This window comes from Vicugna pacos, chromosome 3 (assembly GCF_048564905.1).
Source record: "Vicugna pacos chromosome 3, VicPac4, whole genome shotgun sequence".
Taxonomy (NCBI): domain Eukaryota; kingdom Metazoa; phylum Chordata; class Mammalia; order Artiodactyla; family Camelidae; genus Vicugna; species Vicugna pacos.
The window spans coordinates 102,408,599-102,416,210 of NC_132989.1; the positions used below are offsets into that span (position 1 = coordinate 102,408,599).

General features: G+C 34.9%; 1 non-coding gene across 1 annotated transcript; it reads left to right on the forward strand.

The window, feature by feature from the left end:
* The first annotated feature begins 453 nt into the window (after positions 1-453).
* On the forward strand, positions 454-525 carry TRNAA-UGC (transfer RNA alanine (anticodon UGC)). Its single transcript has one exon. It is a non-coding gene; the product is annotated as a tRNA-Ala (tRNA).
* The last annotated feature ends 7,087 nt before the right edge of the window (positions 526-7,612 follow it).

The following is a 7,612-nucleotide window of genomic DNA, read 5'->3' on the forward strand; positions in this document are numbered from 1 at the left end:
AGAAACAAAACTCTGTACTTCAAATTAATGTTTGTGAAAAACAACATTTGAGAAATTCTATGGAAACCCTGTTTATTTTCCACTTAATAGTTGTATGTCTCTGAATAAATATTCAGTCCTATAATCCCCATAAATTTATAAAAATAATCATCACAGATCACTGCTAGAAGTTACCAGTTTTAAATATATGTTATATTAAATAATTTATTTCAGAATTAAGAAAAATTTCAAGCAAAAATGTCTAAACCTATGCAGTCACAATGGAAGTACTTTCATTTAATAATTCTGCTGTCCATAATTTGTTCATTTGTTTGCCTATTTCTATCTTAGGTTAAGCTTCCAATGTGTCCTGGATACTTTACAAGTTGTTATTGTATTTATAAGAGAATAAGTTAAAAATTGGAATTAGAATCATAGAGAAAAGGTCCACAAATTAAAAGACTATGGCAGGGGGGTGGTATAGCTCAGTTGTTGAGTGTGTGCTTTGCATGCACGAAGTCCTGGGTTCAATCCCCAGTACCTCCATTAAAAAAAAAAAAAAAGACTGCGTACTCCAATATCTTAAAGTATTTCATATATAGTCTGGAATATATAATGTATGCACATTAACAAAATAAAATGAAACTTGCAGCTATAACTTAGACATGGATATGAATTATTTCCAAAACTACTGACAAAGTAGAAAAAAAATGTAGCAATCAATTATTTAATTCAAACTATTAAATCTGCATGGGAGAATGGGGAAGAGAGTTTTTATTCCAACTCCCTTGCCAATTAAAAAAAATTCATTCATTCATTCAATACATATTTATTGGGGTCTTACTGTTACATATTTATATAAACTCTTGGCAAGTATCCTTGTACAAAATAGACAAAGACTTCTGTCCTTAGTCCTAGAATTTCATCAGGAGAAATCGGCCATAAAAAATAAGCATAATTAATAAGTAAATTGTATCATATTTTTTAAACTGAAAATTGAGAAATAAAAAGTAAGGCAGTTAAGGAATATATGATTTTGTTTTTATTGACTGATGCAGTAACATTTTTTAAAGGTGAAAGTATTTATCAACTTATCCCCAGAGGAATAAATGTTTTTTTGTTTGTGTGAGATGAAGTTTTATTATTTTGTTGTTGATTTATGTTAGTTAATGGAAATTTAATATAAAAGAAGGGCTCGCTAATGGCATCTTTGAATATCCTTTATATATATGAGGAAACCTTTATGCTGTGAACTCTCTTATCCTGGCAAAGGCATCAAGACATATTCCCAATTCCATCTGCAGCTTCCACATGAAACTTCTTTTCAAAAGGGAATGGAGGAGTGAAGAAACTCAGTCTAGAACTTCCCTTTTGTGCAGATGTGAGCAGTGAAATGCTGTCAGGTTTTGCCTTTAGCAGCAGCACGGGTATCTGTTGGTTGCCAGGTTGCAGAATGGTATCTGTCTGGTGACAGTAGTTACTGCAGTTTAGTCAGCATACTTGGTTTGCGTTCTATGGTAGCAGAGATGACATTTTATCTGCAGCTGAATTCTTGCTGTGTGGTTCTGATGAGGCACCTGGAAGAGAAGCTTGTATACAATCTTTCCGTTCCTCTAAATTAATCTGCAAGTCTCCTAATAATCATTAATGATTTCCTTTTCCACTTAAAGTAGATTGCATGCTTTGTGTTATTTAGTAAACAAGAACCTTGATTGATAAAATACATTTTCAAGAGTGTGAGACTTCCTGATTCTCTTTCCCCTGTATCTGAAAGTGATTCTTTTTCCATTTCTCTCTCTTTAGGGTGCCCACTTGAGGATATAGTTGAGGGAATCTGAATTTATTGTATGTGTTCCAAATGGGAGGTTTTCTCTGTTAAGTGTGCATGCTCCTTCCGAATTCAAGGCCCTGTTCCATCTGAAAGCATGTCTCTTGTCCACTTTGCACCTGTCCCTTAACATCACATGCCTCTCTGGAGGCCTTTCGTGTTCCCACTAGTGTTTTCCATCTTGTTCCCCTTCCAGTTTTATCAGTTGCACCCCAGTGACTGTCTGTACTTTCCAGGAAAGAAAGAGAAAATACACAGTTTACCACTCTATATGTTTTTCACCAGATTCAAGATTAATTTCAGGATTGTCTGAGGTGGACACTTCTGTCCAGGAAGGAGCAGTTCTTAGCAGCCTCGGTGTGAAGCTTCTGCTCTGCGCCATCTTCTCTCTTCTGATCAACTTTTAAATCGTGTTACATAGGAATGAGCCCTATTTTTTCTGCAGTTGCTCATGGCAAACAGATTTCATGGCATTTTTATTTTTTTATTTCATCTTATTTAAAATGTCATTCAACAATGTTTGCTGTGTGTCAAAGCTGTTTTCTCTCTAAGAACTTTATTAATATCAACTCATTTAAAATTTATACCAATGTGATGAGGTGGTACCGTTATTATCCCATTTTACAAATAAGCACATTGAGATCAAAGAATGTTAAGGTAACTTGTCAAAGCCTCACAGGCAGTAAACAGAAGAGCCATAATCAGAAGCAGAGTATGACCCATGGTCTCCGTTGCTCTTAACAACATTGTCATTTCCCTCCTCCAGTACATTAGGAATCTGCAAAAAATGAAACTCTGTAATAAAGCCTCTTTCTATTCTTATTGCAAAATTATCTTTATTTCATTGTTCCATATACCACTTTACCACTTAGGAAGTATAAAAATGGGACTCTATTCCTTTAAATCTCTATTTTATTCTCTTCTCTGTCCCAAGTGTACCTTTTCCCAAGTACAATAATTATTCAGTAAAGTCAGATAAAATCCTAAAGAGTTATTCAATCAGCCCTTTATAACTGTAGATTCTACATCCATGGATTCAACAAGCTGTGGACCAAAAATATTTGGAAAAATAATTTCAGAAAATTCCAAAAAGCAAAACTTGAATTTACCCCACTTGGGGAACTATTTACAGAGTGCTTTCATTGTATTAGGTAATATAGGTAATCTAGAGGTGATTTAAAGTATGCAGGAGAATGTGCAGAGGTTATAGGTAAATACTATGCCGTTTTATATGAGAGACTTGAGCATCTTTTGATTTTGGTATCCTTGGGGATCCTGGAACCGATCTCCCCCATGGATACCAAGGGACAGCTGTATGAGTCTCACTTGCTCTGAGTCCATGCCTTGTAATAAAGGCTTATCCCTAACTCTAATACGAATCCCACATGGACTCATTGACACGCACTCTTAAGACAGACACCTATTTATTGGGCTTTGTCCATAAATGCATAAATATTGACACTAACTCTTCCTGTAAGGGATTCTACAGTGTTGCTCTTCTCTTTGACTCAGATCAAACTACTACAAACTCCATCTTGGTAATTTGAATAGAAGATGGGATGTGGGAGAGAATAGAGACCTTTTAAAGTGTCTTCTAAATAAGGACGATATCCACTTGAAGCAGCCCTAGTCTGTAAGTAGGATTTAATCTTTTACACAATTTCCACTGTTCTTTTTTAGCAAGTTCCTTACCCTGTCCAACTTTCAGATGTATTATTTCAGTGGTGAAGACTGATTTCTCATTGGCTCTTTACCACCTCAGTCTGCCACATTAAAAGGATAGCGTAATCAGTTTTGAGTATAAAATTATATATATATATGATTATTAGATATATTATAAAAATTTAAAGTCATGATATATAATAATAATGTATATACTTCTAAATTTCTAATATAAAAAATAGAGATTCTCTCTAAAAGAATTTAGTGAGCAATTATTGAATCCCCTGGGTCACTTTGTGTTTGCTAAGTGGCACTTGTCAGAGTGAGGCTCCTACCTCGTCACAGAGATGGGGATGTAGCGGTCTCTATCTTCCTTGATGATTGCCTTTTAGAGTGATGGCCTGTAGATCCTTGAAAAAAAGTTGTCCTGGGTTGTAAAAACGGCTTGAGGCTGTGAAAAGTTTTACTTTTCAAAGGGGCAGAGAAAGAATTTTCACTGGGGAGTTTTCAAAAGTATATGCTCTAAGAAAAGGGAGGTCAGAGGCCTATGAGCAGGAGGAAACCTGTCTAAAATTCAGTCAAGCCTGGGGGAATGTGAAGGCCATCTTGCCCAGTGCATGTGGAAGGCCAGCAAGGCATTTACCTCTACCCACACAGAAAGCCTAGGGACCTCCAGGTGAGAAATTAACTCGTCAGGGAGAAAACTCAGGCACCCGAGCTTCATGTAAAACATGGCCTGGTGTTCCATGCGCCATGGATCTCATTGTACTGTAGCTCTTTCTCCTGTCTTCTCTTTCACACCTTGTCCCCAGAGTCCTGGGATGAGGTATGAGAAGTCTGTGATGAGAAATAAGATCAGTAAGATACCTGTGAGATAATGACCACTTAGGGCAATTTCCAAATTGTTGCCATTGTTAACGGAGTGAAATAAAAGCCAGGAAGAAAAGGGTTTGCTCCAATGATGATGGGGACAGAATGAGGATGCGGCTGCTTTAGGGAAGCAGAGGCCTGGGCTGTGAGGAAGATCAAGAACCCGCTGGAATAGGAAGCCCAAAGTCAGTGACAGATATCTCAGCAGCAAGCCAAGCAGAGTCTCTCAGGAGTAGAGAAGAAAAAAAAAAAGCTAATATGGAATTTGCTGAGATGTCAATGAATGGAAGCCACAAATCATCCCAGAGATTTAGGTGGGTGTATGTAGGAAATACTCAGCAATGTTCCCTAAAACCTTAGAACAATAGCCCGTGAGAGGATTACACAATTCCTTAGACCCAAATCACCATACTGTGACCCTTAACGCGCTCTGACTAGTTCAATCCAGAGAAATCTGTTATGTGTATGACCTGCTCATCATAGATCAGAATTGTTGATTGATCACCATTTTTACTGATACTATTTTATGCATTTCACAAGGAATCTCAATAATAAGAACAAATATATAACTTGAAATAGCCAAATAAACCAAACTGATTATGACACAGTCTTTAAATGTCTTAGGAAGAGAAACATTAAATGGCATGTATTTTAAGCCACAGTGAAGAGAACAGGATATGCGTAATGCTGAACTGCGTGAGATTTCTGATAAATCTCTGCTTTTGGGAGAAGTAATTACTAATGCTCTTCTGAACTTTTGGTACCTGCTATTAACCCAGTGGGAAATTTTAAATTGTAACTTACCCTGAAGTCAACCACTCATAGAAATGAATGGATTCCTCCTTTTAACAGGAATAATAACATTCTTCTAGTCCTTCTTTTGAGCTAAAGGGGCTGAACATTGCATATAAATAGTGTGTGTATTGTTTTCCCTTAAGTTTCTCTTTTTGCTGTATTATTTCATTTAAACCAGTGTAAAGTTAAAAAAAAAAGCAGGCATAATGTTTTCAGTTTAATTGTTGTTATTTTGTACTTGTACTCAATGTAGAGTAAGTATGATAAGGATCAGAAAAACTGGTATTTGTAATCCTTTTATTTAGAACATTCACCAAAGAAATACAAAGCGGTTTGTTTCTGTTTTCAAATAACACCCACTGGATAGTCATTACTTCTTACTAGCATAATTTTTCAAAGTTTAATGGACAAATACTTTAGAGATGTACAAAACTGTATCAGTCACACTTTTGGGGGGTCAGTTTCAAATGTACATTCATATCACTTTCTGACTGAGAACTCAAAGAGGAAACTAAGGAGCTATAGTTTGGATAATACTGCTCTTAGAATATCATAAAATAAGTGATTCCTGATGTAAGAAAAAAATACTTCTGAACTCTCACTGAGTTTTGTGTATGCACATGTGTGTATGTCTGAATGACTATGCCTCTGCATCCCAGACTATCATGTGATGCTCAAAAGAATGTTGTTATGTAACTCATTACGCTGCTTTTTTTTTGTTTTGGTAAAGTAGCTAACATTGAATATATGATCTGACGTAGTCCACAATCCATTTGTGGTGTAGGCATGTAAGTAGTGACTGATAAGTAAATGAGGAATTCACTATAGTAATGGGGAAGAACCAAAGGATCATGGTCCAGAGAAGTTTCGAGTTCATAATTGGGAAGTCATAATGTAGAATTTAGTATTAGAAAAGATCCTGCATTTAAGCTTTTTATATGGTAAAAATAGGCCCAAGAGAATTGTTATTTGCGTCTACATCTCATTTTTCCACTTCTTTCATTTGTTCATAGAGATACACAAGGATGGCAGACGTATTTCTCAAGAAGTTTTATGTTTAAAGTTAATGTCAATTTCTGACATATATATAATAATGTTCACAATACAATGTCTTAACATACTCAAATGGGAGACATTTCTCTGAAAGCATATACTATCCCCTAAAAAAGGAAAAAAATATTTCATGGAAAAGCCAATTTCTTCTCTTTTGTTTCATTCTTATTTAATTAACATCGTGAAATGTGTTAAACAGCAACACTCGAAAAATATCCCCATGTTTCATAGGCACTTGTAAGGAAATAATAAATTTGCTTAGTGCTACATAATACATTCTGTGAGAGCTCAATAAATACTTGTTGACTTGCTGCTAAAATAAAATATACTCTTTCTCTTGAGGATACAGTTGCTAAACAGATATTGAAAGCATTCTAATTGCAATAATTCTAAATATGTTCAAATTGGTGAAATTCCACTTTTTAGGCAGGAACTTTCATCAAAGATTTATGGCAGTTAAATTAAATAACCTATAAAACAGATCAGAAAGACTGTACTACATAGTGGCAGTAGAAAACAGCAGGTTTTACTACAATGATAGTTTTATTAAGAAAATGCTAGTTTTCAAATTAATATTCTATTACTAGTGTACAAACGGGGGTATGAGATTCACTTGAACGTTTTTACTCTTATGTATTTTTATGATAATCAAAACTCATGTTGAAAATAAGATGCTAAAAAAATTGCAACATTAAAATAACTTTTAACACCCCTCAGAATCGCCAAATGAAAGTAAAAGAATATATGCAAAGCCATGAGATAGTGAAGCATATATAGTAAGCCATGAATAAATATTAGTACTTTTTAAAATTTTAAATCAACTTTATTGAGGTCTAATTTACATTTTAGAAGCGACATCCATTTAAAGTGTACCTTTTTAATAAGTTTTGAGAAGAGCATGTACCATGGTATTCCCTATATTCCCATGTACCACTTCTGTCAAGATAGACAACATCTTTATAACCTTCAATACTTTCCTCACACTTTTTTCTCCAGTCTCAAGTAATGACTAATATGCTTTCTGAGACCATAAATTAATTTCCTTTTCTGTAGTCTCATGTAAATGAAATTGAATAGTACATAGATTTTTAAAGTCTTTTTTTGTTGAAGTGTAGTCGATTTACAATGTTAGTTTCATATGTACAACAAAGTGATTCAGTTATACACATACATACATACATATATATTTTTGTTTTCAGACTCTTTTCCATTAAAGCTCATCACAAGAAATCTCATCTAGTTCCCTGTGCTATGTTACTCAGCCATAAAAAGTAATGAAATAATGCCATTTGCAGCAACACGGATGGACCTAGAGATTGTCATATTAAGTGAAGTAAGTCAGACAGTGAACAGTACATAGTTTTGTGCCTGGTTTATTTTACCCAGCATGATGTGGTCCCAAAGGCTTTGGAATGTATCAGCAGT